General features: G+C 45.4%; 1 long non-coding RNA gene across 1 annotated transcript in view; it reads right to left on the minus strand.

The window, feature by feature from the left end:
• Positions 1 to 23,741, minus strand: part of LOC122461506 — a 43,833-nt gene extending 20,092 nt beyond the window's left edge. The window contains exon 1 of the long non-coding RNA XR_006283442.1: positions 23,428 to 23,741. This is a non-coding gene — a long non-coding RNA (uncharacterized LOC122461506). The remainder of the gene's footprint in view (positions 1 to 23,427) is intronic.
• Between the last annotated feature and the right edge of the window lie 206 nt (positions 23,742 to 23,947).

The raw sequence follows: 23,947 nt of genomic DNA on the forward strand, positions 1-23,947 counted from the left end.
TAGATCTTTAAAATAAAGGGCCCGATTCTCCTCTTACTTACACTGGTATAAATCAGAAATAACTCCAGGAGAGTCACACCTGTATAAAACTGATGGGAGTGAATTCAGAATCAGACCTGTCTTACCTTGTGACCCTTAATTAGCATGGAAATTCAAGGTAAGAACACATTTCTCACCTGGTGGAGAGAGGTTAGTGGAGGGGCAGGGGACAGAGATAATCCACTGGGATCAAATTTCATGTAGATGCTGAAGCTTTGCAAACTACCTTTATTTGCCTGCACCATTGATTTCCATGCATATGCAGCTTCTGAAAATTTGCCTCTACCTTTGCAGAAATGGACAGATTTCTTTTCCAGGAAACTATACAGCCCTTGTATCACTGTGTGTGAATGTTGGCCCTGCTGTTAAGTTCGGCCCTCTGGTATCAGCAAAATCTTGCTGGTCCATGACATATTGCAATTCTTTTGGTCCAGGAAAGGCTCGAGGAGATGAGCAATTTGTGTGATGTTACCCGATGAAATCCTGCGTCTTTGGCAGCAGTAGCTTGACTATGCTAAATCCACAAAAGTATGCCTTTCCCGAGGTGATCCTTCACCTATACCCATGTCCAAATGGCCCAGTATCATGTGCTATGCATGCCAGCCAAGTGAGTCCTCGCTGCTGCTTATCACACTCATCCCTCATTGAAGCATCTTTGCCTGCTCCCTGGCTCCTGTCCGTTTTGAACCATGCTACCAGCTGCACAGCGGCTCATTGCTCTTTTGAGGTCCCATTTGACCATGGTTCCAGATCCAAGTAGTATACATAGAGGGAAAGAAAAGGTAACATGACATTTGCTCTCCGCATCCTGCTGCGCACAGAGCACGCAATTACATTATCCCTGGGCGGGGCATCACCACAGCTCAATATGACTCAGCAGGACAGTGATGCAAATATTCACCAAACGACGAGAGGACAGTCCGGGTACATGACTTATCTGGATCAAGTCATAACGAAACAAGACAGAAAAATGAATGTGCAGGGAACAGCTATGAGATGAGGCCATAGCAACTGGACACAAGAACACTGCAGCAAATTTCCCAGCAATACAGGATCATTAAAATGAGATCCCTTTAGCCACAAGCAGAATACAAGCTATGAGAGCTCAAGGGTATGTGAATATTGAGGAAACAGCCCCATGGAATGACTGCAGGTTGCCTGAAACAGACATCTGTTATGTATTGTCCGTGACAACTCTTGTAGGAAAGCTGATGAGGTAACCAACTAATATATTTAATGAGACAATATATGGAATTAGAGATGGCCTGGATTGCAGAGTTTGGATTTGAACTGCCCCAAATTTCAGTGTTTGGTGTTTGGATTCAGCCCATTAGGGAGAGCAACAGAAAGTTTGGGTCCAAATCTAGTTCCCGATCCTCCTGAAGCTTACGTGTCTTTAGATCAGAGCTTTTGGCCTGGGCCCCATCTCTATATTTATGATGCAGACATTACATGAATGTTCCTATTTATTTTAATATTATTGTAGAGCTTGAAAAAATGTACAAAGGGCTTTGGGGTTCTCTCTGATGAAATCTGCCGATGGCATTAGATGCTCACATACAACAGCGATAAAAGACCATATAAATACATGGGGAGAGAGAGAGAGTGCCTAAGAATGCATGACAGTTTGGTCTCCAAGCACTACAAAGCACTACAGAAAATGTTACATTATGCTATAGCTCAAAGAAATTACAGGCTCAGTGAAGAAATTATTGCACGAGATTCTACAGCCTGTGTTATGCAGGAGGTCAGAGTAGATGATCACTCTGGTGGCTTTCAAATTGTATGAATCATCATCACAAATAGTTATCCACAGAGAAACAGGTACATTAAAAATGGCCACATTATCATGACATCAAGATCAAAGAGAATAAATCTTAGACCTTTCTGTTCTTATAGTGAAAATTGCCCTTTCAGTGACTCATGGTGTGATCTTCATCACCCAATAACACAGGGGTTTGTAATAACCAGTCCTACATTCAGAATACGTGCATTCTATTCCAAGCCTTGCTGTAGGCTCTCTTTTACTACAGCTAAAGCCTGTGTTTGCACGTTAGGCCAGCATTAGGTTCTTGGAGGCCTGGCTTCAAAAGAAAAGGTTTCAAGTTGTGCTGATTTCTCTGAATCAATTAGGAAAAAAACAAAACAAACTCACCAGAGACAGGTTGCTTTTGGACCGGACCGGACCTTCCATGACAGAGTGCTGGGAATCATAGAATCATAGAATATCAGGGTTGGAAGGGACCTCAGGAGGTCATCTAGTCCAACCCCCTGCTCAAAGCAGGACCAATCCCCAATCAAATCATCCCAGCCAAGACTTTGTCAAGCCTGGCCTTAAAAACTTCCAAGGAAGGAGATTCCACCACCTCCCTAGGTAATGCATTCCAGTGTTTCACCACCCTCCTAGTGAAAAAGTTTTTCCTAATATCCAACCTAAACCTCCCCCACTGCAACTTGAGACCATTACTCCTTGTTCTGTCATCAGCTACCACTGAGAACAGTCTAGATCCATCCTCTCTGGAACCACCTCTCAGGTAGCTGAAAGCAGCTATCAAATCCCCCCTCATTCTTCTCTTCCGCAGACTAAACAATCCCAGTTCCCTCAGCCTCTCCTCATAAGTCATGTGTTCCAGACCCCTAATCATTTTTGTTGCCCTTCGCTGGACTCTCTCCAATTTATCCACGTCCTTCTTGTAGTGTGGGGCCCAAAACTGGACACAGTACTCCAGATGAGGCCTCACCAATGTTGAATAGAGGGGAACGATCACATCCCTCCATCTGCTCTCTATGCCCCTACTTATACATCCCAAAATGCCATTGGCCTTCTTGGCAACAAGGGCACACTGCACTAGCATTCTGTCACTGTTTTAACCAATTAGGCCCCAGGGAGGGCCTGATTTACCAGATAAGATCCAGGCTGGGAAGCTAATGAGCTAATTAGCCTATTAGCAAAGAGATTGGATAAAAGCACAGTCAGGCAGTGCAAGGGAAGGGGAGAGGAAGAGGGGCTGATACCAGAGAGTTTTAAGAGACTGGATAGGGATGTTGAATAGCATTGTAAATACCATGGCTGCACTAGTATGTGAAGCTGGTAGAGTGAGACACTATAAAAGAAGGTTTCAGAGTAGAAGGAAGGTCTGTGAGTATTCTGTGAAGCTAAGGGGATGGGAGCAGCGGCGATACCCCATCACACCTTCCCAGAGGGCCAACGGGTGCTTGACTCTGGTGTTTTAGCTCACACCTATCATTGTCAAAGCTCTCAACAATCCACCTTTATCTCAGCTCTCATCCCCTGCTGTGCTGTACACTCTGCCACCCCAGAGCGCCTCGATGCTCCTCCGGTCTCCTGTTACAAGCAGCTCCATGTCTTTTCTCCTGCCCCCCTCAACCACCACCTCAGTCTCCTTCCACATGGCTCAGTCCCTTTAGTTACCTCCCATTACTCTCTTCCTCTTTATCGTTTCTGCCTCGAGATTGACCTTGCTCCCTCCAGGCACACTATAGTGTGCTCTTATAACCCATCTCCTCCCCATAGCACCCTCCCTGAGTTTCTCAGCCCTTATGGTAATCTGTCTTGCAGTGTAAACCCTGCCTGCTTCTCCTCTCACAGGCAGAAATATAAAACAGGGGTAATGTTACTGAAGTTGAAGCAGAAATTATGTAGATCATGCAGCTCGGGGTTGCTGCAGGAACAGCTCCAATCCCTCTCTTCAGGTTGGTGGGGTGGCTTCAGTCAGGCCCCATCTGCTCTGGAGCACCCATATACAAGGCCTACTCCAGCTTTGAACAGGGTAAGGGGATACTGGCCTCTGAAGGTAAAGCCACTGTTCTCGAAAATATAAAACACTCTGCCTCACTATAGGCTACCTTCATTGCGCATAGGAGCGGGTATGTCACCAAGTGCAGCAGTTTCTCTCACGAGCGGAATATGTATTTATTTGGTCCCATCTTTTGTAAATCTCCATTAACATTGTAAGATTTTTATCTCCTGCCCCCTTTTTCATGTTGGGTTTTCGACAAGGTACATGAAAAAGCCATCTCGCTTGGCTAAATGAGAGACCCTAACATCAAGGGCATTATTTTATTTCCAACCTTCTGTTGCTCATGACATAAATCTTTCTAGCCAGGCTCCTTAAAAAGCAGCGGGGAATCCCAGTCAATGTTTCCTATTCTTTGCTTCCAAAATATTCTTGTTTTCATTACAAGGCAATCTCAGAAAGGGGCAGGTTTTATTATTTTTAATCCATACAGTCTCTAAATACTAGGTGATCAAGAGCAGAGACCATGGTCAGACAAAACTCTAAAGTGATCTGTTGAGTTATGTAAGGTTATTTGAAAACCCCAACTGCTGATGGAGTTTTAAGATTCAGGGGCTCAAATATTTTAAACCTCAGTATTAAGTGTATTTCCCCCCGGGATAGCCTATGTAAACTAGATGTTTATTTTCTTGGCATGCTTAGCTGAGGTTTTATTGTATCCATGGTTGTGTGGGTCTCAGGTCACCTGATGACAATGCTCAATCAAATGCATGTTAAGAAAATAATTCCATCCATTTTAGACCATTATAATCTAGGGATGGAGATTATTCTTAGGTCCTTGTTTGTACACAATAAGCGAAACACAGGAAGACAAAGCCCGTGTCCCAGGGAACTCACAATTTAAGAGGACAAGTAACTTCTATGGAAGATGTAGAAGGTTAAACTGTATATACACAATGCATAATTATAACAGATAGCTGCTATCCCTAACTGCTACTCAGTCCAAGAGGAGGAAGAGGATCTGATAAGGGAGGCCATGTCCTGTGGAAGGCATGATATGGAAGGAAGCATGAAGATGGTTTGGGGAGGACAAATAGGGGAGGGGTTTCAAGGCAGGCATTGTTGTCAAAGGGGGGGGGGGGTGGCACTGTCATGATAAAACACAAAAGCAGCTATTAGGGACAGTGCCCCAAGTGCCCAGAAGGAATTGTGGCCACTGATTACAAACCACCACAACCATATTCAATTCCCCCATCTCTTTGGCATGCCAAATCAATGGTGAGTAGGGTAGAACATGCATACATTTTTAATATACTGCACAAAGTGAGAATTTAAGGGATGCACACATTTTTTTGTCTGCCTAATGCACCCATCACCGTGGAACTGAAGTTCCATGTACATCATTTTATAAGCAAAAATCATTCAAGATGACCATGCTTGCCTAAGGTCAATGTCAGAGCCAGGAAAAGAACCCAGGAGTCTTGATTGCCAGTCCACTGCTTCCCCGGAGAAGAATTGCCCAAACAATAGATTAACCTCTCTCACACACACACAGGTTCTAATACATGATGGGAGGCTTCAAGAGTATACCAGCAGGTTCCAACCCTACAAGGGGCGGCACACCCTTAATTCCCATTGGCTTTCATGACCAGGGTCGTCTACACCAATAGGTTTGTCTCTGTTTGCAACCATGTAACTGCAGCGGTTTGTCTTGTTCTGAAGGGACCTCCCCATCCTTTTCATCAGTACATTGTATAGGTCCACAAAGTTCATAGCACCGGCCTTCCCAGGCTGGTGCTATTTTTGCAGCCAACTTTTGTGGCTTGTTTAGGGATTTTTTTTTTTTTTGGTTTTATGGTACCACATGCTGCCATGTCAGAAATCTGGCCTCAAAGTAAAGGGATTTCTCCTAAACAATTACCCACATCTAAGTGGCATTCAGGGTCCAACAGGGGAAGGAATGAGGCCCAACACATCTTTTTATTAGAGTTTATCTGTGGGAGGCAAGGGCACTGTGGTGAATTCAGCCATAAATCTTGTCAGGGTTAGATTCTGAACCAATATCCGTAGCCAGTAGAATTCTCCGGCCCCTCGGAGTGTTTGGTCTCATACTGAGGACGCTTCATGGGGAATATATTGTTAAAAAATAATTACAGATTTAAAAACAAAATAGCAGAAAGCTCTCACACAGAAAATAAAGGCACCCATTACTTACACGGATAAGCTTCTCTGACGTAAGTAGTCCCATTGGCCCAAATACATCAGTGATGTAGTGAGAATAAGTGCAACACAGTTGCACCATGGATACATTTTGATATTTGGGGACAGGAGATAAATACAGTGGAGACAACTTGCAAAAACAGTCACACTCCAGACGAGAGCTGGGCAAATAGTTGGTAATGAAGAATTAGTCTCTTATGTCACCATCTTGTCCTCTCTATTCTGCCCCAAATTCCCTGCTTCCCTGGTTCTCCAACAAACATTTTTTTTCTTCCATGCCTATCCTTACTCATGCAACACGCTTTCTGAGTCACTCTGCCCTCTCCTCAATTAAATCTCTCCTGAAATTAGTCAGATGAAGACCAACGATGAAGCATGTTTGCCAAGAAGTGCAACTATACAGCTCCGACTGATACCAGATAGACCTTGTTGCTAAAGCTGCTCTTCAGGAACACATCACCCCAGTGCTCTGCTCTTCTGCAGTGGCTTCCCATTGAGGACAGCAAACAGTTCATGGCCTCACTCCTGATATTCAAAGCCTTGCATGAGATTAGCCTCTTATTTCTAGGTTTGCTTCTAATGCGGGGGACACATCCTCATCTCTAGATAATGCTGTTGTCTAAGCTTACAAACCAAAGGGATGGCGCCTTAGCATACTCATTGCGTTTTCTGTTCTTTCTACCCTTAAGGTTGACAAAGAAATGGTAGTTGAGGAAATCACAAAGCTGCATTATTTATGGAGATCGTTTCATCTTAAAGCTTGCTAAGCTATACGGAAATGACATGTAGCTGAATATCAAAGGTCCTGATAGGTGCAAGGGCCAATTTTTCCAATATTATCTCTCTGAGGAAAAAATTTCTCCTTTCTGTGGATCACTGATTTAACTTCAGGCCTACGAAAAGGTTTGCAAATTAAAGGGAGAAGGTATCTGTGAATGGTTTGAGTGTTATTTTGTGAACAAAGTTGAGCTCATTAGAACAAAGTTCCGTTCTGCTTTCTAATAGTTTCTCCATAAATTTAGATTCTTCCCAATCTGAGAGAGTGTAGCATGATATTATGGCTGGGTTTTAAGGAGAGGTTGGCCAACAAGGTGACAGATACAGCAGTCATTTCTGACCATGTGCAGATTGGACTCAATGGCAGCAAGAGTGGTTGAAGGAATGTATTCAAGCATGAACTCCGTTAACACCTGCACCGTCCACTCTCTTTGGAGGTTAGGGAACAACTTTCTTCACACAATGCACAATCATCCTGTGGAACTCATTGCCAGGGGATGTTGTGAAGGCCAAAAGTATCATTGGGTTAAAAAAATAATTAGATAAAATCAATGGCTATTAGCCAAGATGGTCAGGGATACAACCCCATGCTCTGAGTGTCCCTAAGCCTCTGACTACCGGAAGCTGGGACTGGACAACAGGGGGTGGACCACTGAATAATTACCCTGTTCTGTTTGTTTCCTCTGAAACATCTGACACTGGCCACTGCCAGAAACAGAATACTGGGTTTCTACCCATCCCACAGCACTGGGTCTCTGTGGCACAAAGGCAAAGTTTGGTGAGTCCAGTTTAAATATTGAAAAGCCCACAGCATACTCAGAATGGCATTAAATCTGTGTTTTTGCAATGATGAACAGTAATGCTTTGTTTGAAGAGCTGCAGAAAGAAAGTCATTTGTATGGCAGACAGTTCTGAGCCAATGGATGCATGAGAGATAATTCCTTGTGCAACATCTGTAACGATGACTGAAATTTGCTTTCCCTGCCCCCAAGCTTGGCAGCTTTCCTGTTTGAAAAGCTATTGTAAACCTGTGTAACTAGGTAGCTGTAGAGCAGACAGACAATGTTATGCTCCTTTTGTTTGCTTCTTTCCTCTGGACTGTGCCAGAAAAAGACATGGAACTATTACTTGGCAAATTTTTGCCTGCCAAACATTTGACCATGCAGAAAGATGATTGTTCAGCTTCCTAGCCTGTCACTTCTGATTTAACAGCTCCATGCTCTCAACTGTAGACTAATCTAACCAAACTGAGCAACAGCAAACTCAGTAGCACAAATACAATAAAACCGAGGAGTGCCTGTGGGAAGGGATCATATCTCACATACAAAATTTGTCTGATCCCTGGGCTGTAGAATCCCTAGGTAAAGGAGAAGGACCCACCAGACTACGGACACAATCAGGCTTTATTTACAGACTTTTTCGGAAATCTAGGCTAACCCCCACTTAAACTATCACTTCTGCCCATGAACAATTGTTCTCTAGAGCTAGAGTAGATTCTAGTGTTGTGACCATCCTGATTCAAAAGACTGTAGAGATGAGACTTCCACCGCTTCCCTTAGACTGGAAAAGCCCTGATGCATTTCACTATTACGATACGTTTGCCTCCATTTTTCTTTAGTTCATTTAACCTCTGTACCCCTACCCCATGGGCCATATGAAACAATTCCAGAGATACAGATAGCTTGGACTCACCAACGTTTCTTTACTCCCTGGTAAATGTAAGTCCTATTTATTTATAAATAAATTTATTAATATTAAATATAAATTTATTCCTATTTATATTTGTCATGGAGTACAAAGTACCTCTTATGCACTCTAGATGGCTTTTACCAACATCTCTTGACACGTGTACATGAATCTGCAATCTTACCTCACCCTCATATTAATCAAGCACAACTTAAAACATAAGTACCATTGTCCTTCAGGTTCCCGGATGGAGATCCTCAGGGTAGACAAGCCCCTAATTCTAGAGAAGAGTTGGACACAAATATAGGGGTTCTGTTCCTCATGTAGCACCCTGCATGGGTGATCTCTGTTGATCTCAGTTGTGGATCTACTGTATGGAGAGAGAGAGAGAGAGAGTCTCACTAGAAGGTCAGTCCCAAGTCATTTAGCCTTTAAAGGTCAAAATCAAGGCCTTAAACTTTACTATTAAGTTAGTAAGCAACCAGTGCAGATTGTGGAGCAGTAGTGCAAGGTGTTTGTGACAGGATCTCCTGCTGAGTAGGCCATGGTATTCTGCATGGCTTCAGCTGGCGCACATTGCAATCTAATCTTGATGAGATAAAGGCATGGATCATGGCAGCCAGGTCTGCTGCATCCAGAAGCAGCTTCACAACTACCTGGGCAGACACGCAGGTAAAAAAAGGCACCTTTGTGACTACTGGGACCTCGTCACCCAGCAGCACCTGATGGGGCTATAACCACACCCCCAGATTGTGCAACCCCAGCACACACTGAAATCAGTGGAGTCTTTCTGGTGTAAATGAACTCAAAATCAGATCCAAAGATTTTAGGAACTAAGAAATACAAATGTTCCTTTCTTATTATAAGAACTGTTTTGTGTTCAAAGTCCTTAAGCTTCTTCAATGCATGATACCACAGCACATTGAAGTCAACGGCATGGAGGGAATTACACTAACTCCAAAATTCTTTGGATTGGCAGGGTTATTTTCTAAGACTTTGGTCCAGAAAGCACAAATGCTCTAGGGCAGCTTACCGCAGGAATATCCATGTAACCATTTGCAGGCGTAACACCGACAGAACCCAGTCGTCGGCAGGCTGGACTGAACCTGAGACCTTTGGAGCTTAGTGCATGAGCCTCTACTGCATGAGCTAAAAGCCACATTCCTCTTAACTAAGGCTGTAGAGTAGACTCATTAATCTCTCACTAAGTGGTCTCGATGGCACTAGGTGGGACAGAACACCACACCCAGGAGGTGGGTAGGTTATATAGGCTTCTTCAGAGCAGACCTGGACTAGCTGTCTTTAGCCACACACGGAGAACAATTAATATACTTAACTGCCCAGGCCAAACACAATTTCAACACAAAATCAAGTGAAAAGTCGGGGGCAGGGAGGGGGAAAATGGTGTTTTAACTGTTATGCCTGGTTCTATTTGCTTTTAATTTCTCCAGCTGTCAGTGAGCACAGAATGAGGCTGCCGGCTTCTTTACTGAGAAAAACGAAACCTTCCCCATATTACTCCTACATTCTGTAGACTCGGTTTACTGCAAAGCTCATGATTCTAGGTTGATTTGCTTTTAACTGGCTGCATTAGAACTCCGTGTAGTCATGTCAATTACAGTCAGAATCGAACCTGGGATTGTTCTGAAATGTGGATACACATTAAAACAAATAAAGACCCCAACTGTTAAAATAACAGTAAGGGGTTTTAACCAAACTTCACAAAAGCCAAGAAATTCAGAGTTAAGTTTCTGTTTCTCACTAACCCCTCTCCGTGCACTGGTCTCAGAACAGTGCCTGCTCTTCTACAACAATACATTGCATTTATACAGCCTCCTTTGTCCCCAGATCTAAAAGCAGGCTACAAAGGCTGGGAATATTATCATCCCCATTTTTGGAAAAGGAAACTTTAGCACAGATAGGCTAAGTGACTTGCCCAAGATTACACAGCAAGTCAGTGCCAACATGTGCTGGGGAATAACATGAAAGGACTCCATGCTCATAAAACTAAACTGGCTCTTTATTAAGAGAACTATTTACAGAGATTCTGCAAGTGCAGTTAGCAGTCCAGCCATGTGCATACAGACTGACTTCCTGATCCCTCCTCCAAACTTTTCCCGCATGCAACTTGTGCTCCTCCTTCCAAGACCCATGCAGGGTGCTACATGAGGAACAGAACCCCTATATTTGTGTCCCAGTCTTCTCTAGAATTAGGGGCTCGTCTACCCTGAGGATATTTTTGCATCAGTGTAGCTACCCCAATAAAGCTATGCTAGTCCAAACGTGCCTAGTGCAGACCTGTAGCACTGGAGTAAACAAGTGATTCACACTGGCACAACTTACCCTGGTTTCAAACCAGAGGAGGCTAAACTGGTGCAAGTCACATTTTATCCAGGTGCATCACTTCTACACTAGCAGTTTGCACTAGTGCATCAGTAATGCAGCTACATCAGTGTAGCTATACTGGTGCCAAAAAAAAAAAATCCCCAGTGTAGACAAACCCTGGAATAGACCACACTTGGCTTTTTGGCTCTACCTATCTAGGTTTTTCTATGGTTGCTGTGGCAGGGTCGGCCTCCACAGCTCTCCCTTGTGGGCCCCCCCGCCCCCGGCCATCTCTCAGCGCTCCCAGGCAGGGCACTGGTAACAAACTTAAACAATAGTCACAAAGGAAATTCAAAGTAGAAGGGTCTTCTGCCCCTCCTGGGCTGCCCTAATCCCCTGCTCTCTCAGAGTGCTCACCCCCCCAACTTTCTCCCTCAAGATCCAGCTCCAACCCAAACTGCTGACCCTCAGGGCTTCCTCCCTGGAGTCTTTCCCCAGTCTGGATTCTTATTCCCACTGTGCCTCCAGGTTATCTGCCTGGGATTAGGCCCTCTGCAAGGCCTGCTACAGAAGCCTCGTCTCCTACCACCCTCTTCCTTCAGGTCCAGTCCCAGGAGAACCTCCCTCCTGCAGTTCCCCTCCACAGCTGAGCTCTCCCAGCCCTTTATGGAAATCACCTGCCTATCCCAGCTACCCACCCAAGCCATCTGATCCCCAGCCAATCAGGATCAGCTGGAGGTTGGGGGTTGCCACTGATCTGCCACAGGCAAGGCTGAAACTGACTCCCACTGTAGGGCCAGCCAGCCTGTGACAGCCTCCCATCACCGTGGTAGTCCATACCCCTTCTTATGACTGAGCAAACTCTCACTTGTATTCTCTGCTACACATACCTAGCTGCTGCCATGGTCTAACCAAGTGTGATGTGCAACCATACAAGGGTGGCCAGAGGTAGCAGAATTCTCAATCTCTGCCTGAGCAGAGCGGCCTATTCTTTAGTCCTTGCTATCTCTATGGCAGCTGTTGGCCTTGTTCTACTCTGGCTTTATTTGCTGGTTCAACTCTAGTTTTCTGCTCTGCCTTTTTCTCCCCTCTTCAGACTATCCTAGTTCCTCTCCTCATGACATCCGAGAGCGGCTCACCCTGCAGTCTGGAGTACAAGCGACCTGCCGCAAGACACAATGGTGATGGGTGCACCATAGATCAATAGATCGATGTTGCTGTCCAGCCAGCCACCAGGTGGTGCAAAACAGCAATTCAAACTATAATTTCCCACCCAGAAAACAATAAAATCACCTTTTGGATGCTACAGCAAGTACCCTGCTAGCCAAGGTGAGAGAGTCCACAAGTTCATGTAATCATTTGCAACAAGTGGGACCTATTTCAGTGGGACACATTGGCTATGGTAACTCAGGTCAGACTGCATGAACTGCAGCTCTCTGACCATTTTTTGTCACCGCTGCATTTTCTGCACTGAAATCTCAGCTGAGCAAAGTGACTCCATCATGGGAACACACTTAAATTCAAACACAATCAGCTGACTTGGAATGCATTGGAATTATTTGGTCCCATCACCTACAGTGTCAAAAAGAAAGTGGGAGGGAGAATTTGTGCTCTGTCAGAACAGATCCAGGAGAGATCTTGGGTCAATCCTACAGCCAGCTGTTTTACAAGACCTTGAAGAAGCTTAGCCAGGCTTCATCAGAAGAACTATTTGATGGAATTAAGAGGACCAGACTGACCAGGGAATATTTAGTGGTATCGATATGTACCGACTCAGCATTAAATATTCAGCCGAGCAAGGAGGGTACAGGACCATTCATACTTGCTTGTGATTCCTAAGTGATCCATGACTGTTTATTGGGATGGCGTGTCTCTGGCTCTGGAATGGGAAAGAAGCCAATTTATATAAAAGATACTCTTATACTCCTTTTTGCAGGACTGGATTCTGCTGTATGTGTATGTTCTACATATTTCTATGATTCTGTGATTACACAAGTCTACATTTACTTTACATTTCAGGTTGCAGGGGAGTCTGTGTGGGAGTTTTATAGAATGTCTTTCAATATTTATTTGGTTAAGTTTTACAATTATGATTCTCAGGCAAAATGATTCTCAGATGCTAGATCCAGCGCCTGCCATTTGAATGTAACTTAAAAATGTACCAGGTGGAGTTGGTAGCAACAGGGCCCTGGGTTTAATATCTAATGGTTTCTCTTAACAACAGAAAATACAACCTGCTCAAGCTCCCACCTAGTAATCTGGGAACACTAACCTGGGTGTCTCTAAGAGGCATTACTTCCCCTCTCACAAGCATAGAGTCTGTGTACAACAAAGTAAAGCTTATTAAAAGGGGACCCAACATTAATTTGGGAAAATACCACAACCACACTTCAAGAGCATGTGACCACAGGCAAACACCCACCCCACAATGCGTTGGGCAGTGTCCTTTACCTCAGTTTCTCACCAACAAACAAATGTCCGTTAACACACTGCTCCTCTCTCCCTCCCTGTCACCCCACTCACAGTCAGCTGTCTTTGGTTAGCGAAGACCCAGAGTTCAGAGGTGCGTTCGCCGGGGGCGGGAGGGGGGTTCACCTTCCGCCCCTGGGGTGGGCAATGCCTCTGCCGTCTCTCTGCCACCGCCATTCCCCTGCTGCAGCTGTCTGCTATCACTGTCTCTCTGCGGCCACCATCCCGCCACCGCTGGTGGCTGTGATGTCCCATTCTGAGGTTCTGCCACGTAACTTGGCTCTCAGTGATTTCAGCAGGTACTGGGGAACCTCACGGCCAGTGCAGCTTCTCTGTTGCCTTTCACTGCCTGCACAGGAGACCTCAGGGTTAGCCCCTGCTCTTGCTCAGCAGCAAGGGCAGCTCTAGGAATCAGCCACTGGAAACCAAGGCTCTTAATGACGTCTAATCAGCTCCCTCATTAAACACTCTCTTACTCACACAGTGCATTAGCCAGGAGTTGAGTTCTCAGTGGATTCGCCTGTGCTCCACCGTACAAGAGGAGACTCCCCGTGCACTAGATAGCAACACTAGTTTGCCCGCCCACCCCTCTGGATGGATGGAGGGGTGGCTGGGCCAAATTTGAGTGGCACTGTGACCTGGGGCACCAGCTCACAACACCACTCACTGAAATTGGTTCTGGCTGCCCCTCTATCTGCACAAAGGGGAACCCAGACCAGATCTTAGTGGCGTTGTGACCATGCAGCTGGAGCAATGCTCTGGACCAGCACAGCTCCTAAGTGCTTAAAAGTGGACAGGTCATGCTGTGCCACCCCCCAGGGCCTCTGGAGCTTTGAGCAAGTGCAAAAGCCTTGGGAGAGGGCATTCACCTTTCTCTCCCAGTTCCTCCCTAATTGTCACCACTGCTTGAAGGGTCTAAACTGAAAGCGAAGAAGGAGAGGGACTGCTTAGGTTGGGCTCAGTTAAGAAAGTGAGATGAACGATGGAAATTAGGCTGAATATGTGGAGAAAATCTGTAACATTTAAATGCACTATTCAGCAGGATAGTCTCCCTTGCAGAAACCCTATTGTCGGAGTTATTTAAAACCAGGCCAAACAAAAATGCCACCCCACCCTCACTGGTAGGACAATGGGCAAACCGACCTAATGGCTCCCCGTCTCTAATTTATAGGCTATTGATCTCTTCTGTAACCACTTCCGGATTTTGAAGGTGTGATCACCAGACGTAGGCTCAAATGCTGGGAGCAGGCCGCTACAAGCATTTCTCTCTCTCCAATACAAACCTGAGAGCTTTCACTGGGCATGGGATAAATATTTATCATGAGGGATGGCTCTAGGGGAGAGGCTGTTGTAAGCAAAAGCTAGTTCCTACCAGCCCACAAACAGTTCCTGAAAACTTCATTGCCCTAGAGGACTGGCCATTCTGCCTGGATGGTGGAATGGCACTGGTCTTGGTTGCCATGACACCCACCCTCCTGCCCTTCCCCTCCTTGTCCTAAAAATCTCACCCCTGAGCCATTCCATTAGCCAACAGAGCTGCTGAAATGACAGAAGGGAGACCCCAGCACAGTTTGTTCATGTGTCTGAGACTGACACCAGGAAGGGAAAACCAGCTTGGAAGCAGCAGAGATGCCTTCCTCCTGGATTCAAGCCTAGATCACCAGAACTCTTTAGGGTTAACGCAAAACATTATTGGCAGGTGTGCCAGGGAGAGCTATTTCAGGCTTATTCGCCATGCCAAAAAGGGCAACATCAATCAAATATCGGAGTTCCTGTGTAGGAAGTAAAAATAATTATTCTGTTATTTATTGCCGTAAAAAAATAAATTCATCTCAGCCAAGAGGGCTGGGGGCAGGAGGAAATAAAAACAAAACAAAAAACCCATGAAAATATTCTGCATTTGTTGATATAAGAGTCTTTGCTTTGGCTATTTCAAACAAGCCTGTGTGTAGATGTCATGACATTTCTGACTTAAATGTGGATCTGAACCAAAACTCTGGATCCAGAGCAAGTTCAGATCCAAATGTTTGCAGTCCATGACCTGTTCCTAGCACCGTGCAATGGACTGAATCAAGGCCCCATATCCAAACACAGCCCCACTTTGGAAGATTTAAATCCAGATCTGATCCCAATAGTGCAAACCTCTCTCTGCTCAGAATATGCATGGAATGTACCGTTTTGTATGTTTTCTGCTTCAGTTTAGCATCTTACTGGAGTTATCTAATAAGCTGTATATGTGCTAGAGATCAAAAACAATATTCAGCGAGTTAATTTCTATCCTGGAGTATTTCCAGACGAAAAACAACTCCCCCGTGTGAATAAATTCTTAATGGTGGCCTATGAGACTCCAGTGGCAATGCTCTGTATTACTAGGAGAGAGACCAGGATTTGAGTCCCAGCCCTAGTCTTTCACTTCCCACACCACTGGGAGTTGGCAGTTCTGCAGAGGCAGCATGTTCAGACCTCAGGGGAGATAAGGGCAGATCCTCTGCTGGAGTGAATCAGTGTCGCTCTGGCTGATGATCTGGAGCCCAGTGAAGTTGCTCCACAGTGACCCCTGTGGCTGATTAAGGGAGTGGATTGACAGGCTCCAAGGAGAATTGAGGAAAGGCGTGACTAATAAGAGATTCCAAGGGCTTCTGTAGAAATGTAATCATTGTAGGCAGAATACCTCTGGCTACTGCTGATGTTGGACTCCCATCCCTACAAGCATCTGGGACTTTAGAAGACACAGTCTGGCACACTACTTATAAAATGCTATAGGACCCTTTGGGATGGAAGACAAGGTCATTATGGAAATGTTGTACAGAACTGAATACTGTGGCAGAGCTCCGACCTTGTCCCCATGGGTCCCACGCTTCCAGGCGGTTTATGCTAGCTTCAGAGGCTCACAGCAACCCTCCGCATACCCCTTTTCTCCCTAGGGCCACGGATACAGTCTACGGAGCCCTTTTCATCATAAGCCAGCAATGGAGGTTGGTGAGAGAGTTCCCACAGTCTCTGTTGCTCCTACGGCCTCATGCCAAAACAGTTTAGCCTCCTGTCCTGACAGGGGCCTGTTTTCCCCTCCTAGGAGGTGTTTCTGTAGTGGTGGGTTGGGGGGAACCCAGGCCCGCCCTCTACTCCAGGTTCTGGCCCAGGGACCCTAATGGTAGTAGCTGTTGGCAGCCAATGTTTTACTGCCACAGTTGCTACATTTCCCTGGGCCTCTTCCCCACAGCTCTCCTGCTTCTCCCTTCTTCACCTTTTGCTTAGGGCTCCCTTACCAATGACTTGAGGGTGTCTTCATTAACCAGCCCTTCAGCCACACTTGCTCTCCTCCGCCTGACTGGAGTGAGCCCTTTTATAATATCAGAGGGGCCTTAATTAGAGTCAGGTGGTCACATTAGCTTAGTGGCCTCACCTGACTCTTTGCAGGTTAATTGGAGTCAGGTGTTCTCATTAGCCTGGAGCAGCCCCTGCTCTGGTCAGTCAGGGAACAGAACCCTGTTCATCCAGTGGCCAATATATCTGTCTTCTGTTACTCTGCTGTACCCAACTGGCCTGGGTCTATCACAATATGTAATGATGACCTTCGAACCATCATATAATTTAATAGAAAATGATATCCCTTTTATAGAATTCTACAGAATGGTTCAATGAACCCATAATAATGATACCGTTCTCTATTATATTTTGTAGGTTTCGTAAGTAAATGATATAGAACTCTATTAGATGTCTTTGGAAACCTATGGGCGTCAACCTTATTACAATTCTATAGGAATTTTCCATAAAGCCATACAAAAAAAAAACAGGCGACAATCACTGTGATTGATCAGTGTAGGAAGTGGCTTAGGAGATGTTCCTACACTGGACCTCAGTCAAAGGAGGTTTTCCTTGAAAGGAAGTTCTGTCCTATAGTTGTGAGATTGATTCCATAGGAATTGGAAGGCCGTTGACTGCCTTTTTTATGGGATACACCTAGAGATGCCAGAGATGCTTGGACCCACATAGAAAGTTAGCAGCGCTATCCAGTGATTAAGATGAAAAATAAAAAGCACCCTGACCCCAGTCAGGTCATGCTCAAGGGCCTTAACATTGCTTCACACAGTATAAAGATTCTTTCCCAGAAATCTGTTTATTCCCCTGCCATACAATACATGTTGTACAAACCACTGGTTTTCAACCTGTGGTCTGCAGACTATGTCTAGGATTTCCAAAGGGGTCTGCACCACCATTCAAAATTTTAGGGGTCTACAATTGGAAAAAGGTCAAAAACCACTGGTATAAGCCATTGTTCATGTTAAGGCTCTAACACACCCAGAGGGCTCTCAACATGGGTGGTGGGTCACATAGTCTGGGGGAGGCTATGCCTCCCCAAACAGCCAGGCATAGCGCTGCCCCCTGCTTACCACCACTGCCTGCATGTGGCTCCAGTCCTCTAGCACCCAGTGCTCTGGGGCTGGGGAGGCTGTGGCTGCCCGCCCTCCCGTGCTCCAGATCTGGGGGGCTGCAGCTGCACACCATCCCAGCACGCCTTTAGGACTGGGCCGGTGGCCTCAGTGGGGGGGCTCTGGGCTCCAGCAGGGGGCAGAAGGGGTGGGGCTCAGGCAGAACGGGCGGGTCTGGGTGCTAGCCTCCCCTAGCTGGCGGTTCATGTGCTCACCCATGGCTCTCAAACCTATTTCTGACAGGAAGACGCAGAATCATTTCAGTCTCAGGGACGGAGGTGACGTTCGCGGTTTTGGAAAGAGCTGGAGGCAAGGATATCCACAGCTTGAGTGAAAGCTCTGCAACTCGAGTTAAGACAAACACAGCCTGCTGCCCGTAACACTTTGGATTTCTGGCTGTTTTCTAAAAGAAAGATGTTATGTCTGTCAACTTGCCCAGAAGAGTGGAAAGGATTGTCAGCTGGCAAGGAGAACCTGAAACCAAGGCTGTCAAAGGCTAAGGAGGGATATTTTACATTAGCTTCAGGGGGAGGAATTCCTAGAATACAGAGGCAGGCGGAAGTCTGGCATTGCTTCGTGAGAAAGTGCCCTCGTCTCCCTAGGTAATTCCTATCTTTAGGAAGGAGGGCAAAGGATGTCAGAAAGCCACTTGCATGACCTTTCAGTAGAGGACGCTTGAGATGACCATGAGGAGGAATTTAGGCGGAGTTCCTTGAAATCGTTTGTTTGCTCCTGGATGTGTTGCCAACTCTCATGATTTTACTGCCATTCTCATGCTATTTGATGTTTTAATTAAGGCCCCAGCTTCAGGAGACAAGTGGTGTGAGAACTGCAGTTTCCTTTAAAGTCGATGGCCCTCACCACATTGGAGCAAAGCTTGAACATGTGACCTGAGTGTACCCCGTAGGCGCTAAAAAAGACAAAACAGCAAATAAAGAAAGAACCAAACTTTTATTATTTTAAAATCTCATGATTTGGGGCAGGGGGCTTATATTGAATGTTTGAGGATGGCTAATGGTGCCACATTCAGCAAGACAGAGCCACTAAGGAAGAATAAACCATCTGCTTATCCAGACTTCAGTATATGGGAACAATGAATAAAGCCAACGTAAGGGCCAAATTCATTCTTTCGTGGTTATGCCAGGGATGAATCTAGCCTGAAAATTTACTGTCCATGTACCAAATCAGCTCATTCTTGGGTGAGGTTGCAAATAGATTTTAAAGTGAAATAGAGGGAGATAAAGGTCTGTGGTATTAATTTGGATGGACTATATGGGGCAAAGGTGTTACATAAGCCACTCACTGTTCAACATTAAACAGTGTTAAACAAGGTTCGAGGTTTGGTGTACAGAGACCTCAGCCTGCTTAATACCATGGCAAAAACACCATTAAAAGTTATTTCAACCTTTTATTAAAGGTACAGAAGAGAAGGGAAAAGAGTTAAAGCATTTCCTGAAATATAAAGTATTAAGAAAGGCTTTCATTTGAACAACGTTTCTTGTTCCCTTTCCCTTTAGCTGGAGAGAGTTTTAGAAGGGAATCCCCCCCGTTGTCTGACAGTCTCTTAGGCGGTATTGAAGATGATAATAATTGCCATTTTTGGATAAGAGAGAAGTTAGTTGAGATGAGCGGGAGCTGTTGTTGCTGCTGTTTAAGTCCGATCCCATTTCATCTCAGGCGATGTTTGGGATTCAGCTGGAGCTGGTGGGGTGATCTCATTTAGGTTTCTCTCTTTGGCCTATTTAGGTCAGGAAATCTCTGAGGATTAGGAGGAAGATCCTGGGTCCCAGGAGATGGTTGGGGTGGTGGCATATATGATGGGGACGCTCGCTCCAGTAACCTCCCTCTATTCTCCCGCCAAAGTCTCTGTTCTTAAGGACCCAAAAAGGGAGCAATGTGTGGAATAGCCCATCCCCTCATTATTTTGTCCAACAATTAGGACAAGGCCCAATATCTGACACACCCATTTTGGTTCATTAATTTCTGGACCCATATTTTCTTATTTACCAAGGGTGATTTTAACACAGTCCTTGAGTTATATCAGGAGGCCTTTTTGTTTAGGCTAGTTTAATCTTTCTGCCTCCTTTTTGTAACTCTTCCCATCAACATTTTATATGGGAGGTTATTGTGTCATTTTATGAACTTTCATATACTTTTCTGCAGCTGAGCTCATACTTTGAGTAAATTTGTAGGCCCAGTTATCACAACAGTTCCCAGCTAAATGGTATATGTGTTCACAATGCCATGGCCTTCCAGTTAGGGAGGGAAAGCAAACGGGGCCTTTCCTGATGGAGTCAAACAAAGCGAGAGTGGGGAAGAGAGGTCAGCAAAGTCTGCTCATTTGGGAGTCCCGGTTTCTCTCCCAGATCCCCCTTGCTTCTGGGAGCAGTGGAATGCTGCTGGCCTATACTAGCAGTAAGATACAACCCCCGCCCCCCCAGGCCACCTCAGCTGCATCTACCTGAAAGTAGCCATGATTACTCCTGTGTACCCAGATCCAAGGTCCGGGTAGTCTGCATAGGAGTAAGAATTCCCTTTATAATCCTTTAATGGGTACATAATCCAATCTCAGTCTTGCTATAAGTGTTCATTAGAAAATGCTTACTGAGCTTGACATTTGAGGTGTATTGAGGACTATGTTGGAATTTCAAGGTACGAATTTAAGAGAAGTGAAGGGTGTTCCTGGTTATGCTTACAGACGAGGGGCCTCTGTAGTGAGGAGTGCTATCTAGAAGCAGTCAGTCTGAAAAGAGCCAAACAAGAGTAAGGTGGAGCTGTGCCTCTCTGTTTTAGGGAGCAGCCTGCTTTGTCTCTCTCTGGTTTGGGTTCTTGTGTCTTCTCGTTCTGCATTCTGAGAAATAAAGTAATGTTACATTACAACCTTCCAGCCAGAGTATTTATGTTTTTACTTACTTTGTGTGTATGCCATGAACAAACATCTTTGTGCTGATTGGAGTCCATGGGAATGCTGTCTATGATTTCAGTGAGTGCAGGATCAGGCCTATGTGACATAACATAAAACATTAATATAAGGTTGAATTCAAAGGTTGCCATGCTATATCTGAAAACCCTGGTGCTGCTTTATGGAGGTCAAGAACATGGTGTGAATATATTTAACAGCCTCCAATTAAGCATGTTAACTATTTTATGAGTAACTATAAAAAAGGTATCTTATAGGGGAGATGGACATGCCAGGCTGCAGGCTTTTCATGCAATGGCTATATAGCCGTTTTATTATTATTTCTCCTAGACACATATAGACATTGTGGCCGCCCGGCCACATCAGTGATTAATTTCTTAATACTCAATATGTGTTAACATGAAAAACCATTTACATTTCTATAGCGACAGCCATCATGGATCTCCAAGCACCCCACAAACATTTCTTCTTTGAGGGGGTGATGATAAAGCACTAGTATTTACAGGTGGGGAAACTGAGGCACAGAGATGTGATTCTCCCCAGGAAACACAGGGAGTCAGTAGCAGAGATGGAACTAAAACATACGTCATCTGACTCCTAATTGCATAACTCTGTGTTTCCCAAAGTGGCGTGGTGTGACTCACTCTATATAGGTGGGCACAGAAAGGCCTCTCCAATGTCTCCAGAATCTCCGAGCCTCTCTAGCTGTAACCATTCTGAAGAAAAACCTCGACAATGTGATCCCAGTGTGCTGCTGCAGCCGTAGCTACCTACGTTTCCAGAGAACCTGAACATGACCCAGAGTTGTGAACGGCCAAATTAATTTCACTGCATGAGTCAGATGTCACTGTTGCTACTTGAAACCTTTACATGGAAGATTGTTGACTATTTCACTATGCCAAGCATGCAAGCGAAGAGAGGAAAATATATTGCAAAGACCTACATGTTCCACTCTAACTGCTCGTTTTGGGTAGACCTTTAACAACACATGGCAGATTTGCTGGGGAGTAAGGAAAGGGTGGGGCGTGATTTCATTTTTTTGAAGGGGTATAAGTCAGCTTTCAAAAGTCTGGGAAACGTTGACACAACTGAGCCATGCAGTCTCCCCATCGAGAGAATTAGGAACCTACTGTATGTATTTTCCCTCTGTATCTATGCCTGTTGGATGCCTCCTTATACCTTCTGGACTTCTTGTACTAGAGAGAAGCTGTGTCCTGGCTGAGTCACTCACTAACAAACAGAGGTTTGGAACAATTTCTTTGCTTGGCCTATAAAAGTCACTCTGATTTTCTCTAACATCTTAGTACAGTGTAAAGACAAATCCACTAGAAGAATTCAAGAACCTGCAACTAGAGGAAGAATTTCTGTCTCGGGGTATGTCTACACTGAAATAAAACACCTGGCTGATGTCAGCTGATTTGGGCTTACAGGGCTTTAAGACGGCAGTGTAGATGTCTGGGATTGGGCTGAAGCCTGGGCTCTGGATTCTCCACCCTTGCAGGGTCCCTGAGCCTGGATGTCTACATTGCAGTTTTATAGTGTCAGCTGACATGGGTCAGCCGCAGGTGTTTTACTGCAATGTAGACATACTTGGGGGGGTTGGGCTCATTGCCTCTTCCAGCTCTGAATGCTATGTTCACTAACCTAAGAAAATGGCCTCATTCTTACACTGGTGATTTGAAGCAGCATACCCCAGGGCAATACTGTTTGCACACAGTCATTATGCAGTGATGCATTTTCTCTGATGACCCTTGTAGCCTTTTATTTTATTCAGAGTGATGCCTACAGTTAGGGTGACCAGATGTCCTGATTTTACAGGGACAGTCCTGATTTTGGGGGCTATTACCCCCACCCCCGTCCTGATTTTTTACACTTGCTGTCTGGTCACCCTACCTACAGTGGTTGAGAGTATAACACCCTCTATAAATCCAAGCACTGTCATAAAACTCACTCGGACTGTGGTAAGGTGCCATAAGCTTGCAGTTTCCTTGGCAAATACAGCACTAAATGACTCTGATAACCTTTACACATCTCGTACCTTATAGAAATGCAGGAATCCGTATTCCCTAACAAAAATCCAGCTGGACAAATTGTCAAAAGCAGCCTTTGGAATTGCACCTACCAATTAGTTATGTCCAAGTTAGTTTTACTTAAAATGTATAAAAACAGGGAAAGAAAGGGAAAACATGAAACAACCCCACCCCAACCAATCTGTTCTAAGCATCCTTAAGAGTTATTTAAAACTACAAGCAGACACCAAGGCAAAACCAGCAGCAAACTCAGCCATGCACAGCAGTGTAATTAGATCTTACCAAACAAGGGAAAAATAAGGGGATATGATTATAATTTTGAGCCCTCAAGCAGGTCAGAGTCCCATTGTGCTAAGCACTGTATAAATAACTGGCAAAGGACACTCCCTGAATATAACTCACCCTCCACCCTACTCTCTCTAAAGATTATACTTCCCTGCCACAGGGCATGGTCACCTCCCAGACACCCCTCGTGGCCTGAGGTAGCTCTGCAGTACCCCTGACTCAGTTTCCCTTTACTCAGGGCCTCAATCAATAACTCCAGTAGAAGCTCTCTTGTGGCTGCTACCACCCCTCCCTGGAGTCTGGCTTTATTAACAAACAGTTCAAAACCATCCTCAGAGTCCCAAAATATCATCCATCTGTCCAATACCTATTCAGCTCTGCTTGCCCCAGGCTCTTCCTCAGCCTTCTTCTTAACAGCAGCCACCCCAGGCCCTTCTAGCTGGAGTCCTTCTCAGCTCCTGCCAGCAGGAACACCCCTATCTTCCTACCTTGTGTCCCTTCCTCCCCAGGAGAAGGTCCAACACTCACTCGATGCTGCCTATTCTCTGGCTTTGAGAGGCCACCAGGCAAAGTGCTCTGCTGTTGCCTTCACCCTCAGCCTTCTTCAGATCTCTGGCTCAGGCCAAACCCTCCCCCCAGTCACAGACCTCCTGCTCTCTGCAGGCTCTGCCACAGCTTCCTCTTCCTGCTCCACTCTGGCTCGTTAGAGAGACCAGCTGCTCTCCATCAGGCCCCATTGTTAATGAGGCACAGGGCTGGACCAGTTCCCCCTGAAAGGGCCCAGTCCACTGCGTGACATGCCCCCAAATGAGATGAGTCTCTCAGTGTGCCCTGAAGGTCAATATATTTGGGCTTCTTCAGACCCAGTTGTGTGCCTGGGGGCATAAGTTCAAAAGCCTAGGGGCCCCCAAGCATGATGCCATGACAGGAGCAGCTTCCCTTTGACCTCAACCCAAGGTCCCGCTTGAGCACAACCACTGAGCTCAGTGAAAGCAAGAGATCACAGAT

This window comes from Chelonia mydas, chromosome 8, assembly GCF_015237465.2.
Source record: "Chelonia mydas isolate rCheMyd1 chromosome 8, rCheMyd1.pri.v2, whole genome shotgun sequence".
NCBI lineage: Eukaryota > Metazoa > Chordata > Testudines > Cheloniidae > Chelonia > Chelonia mydas.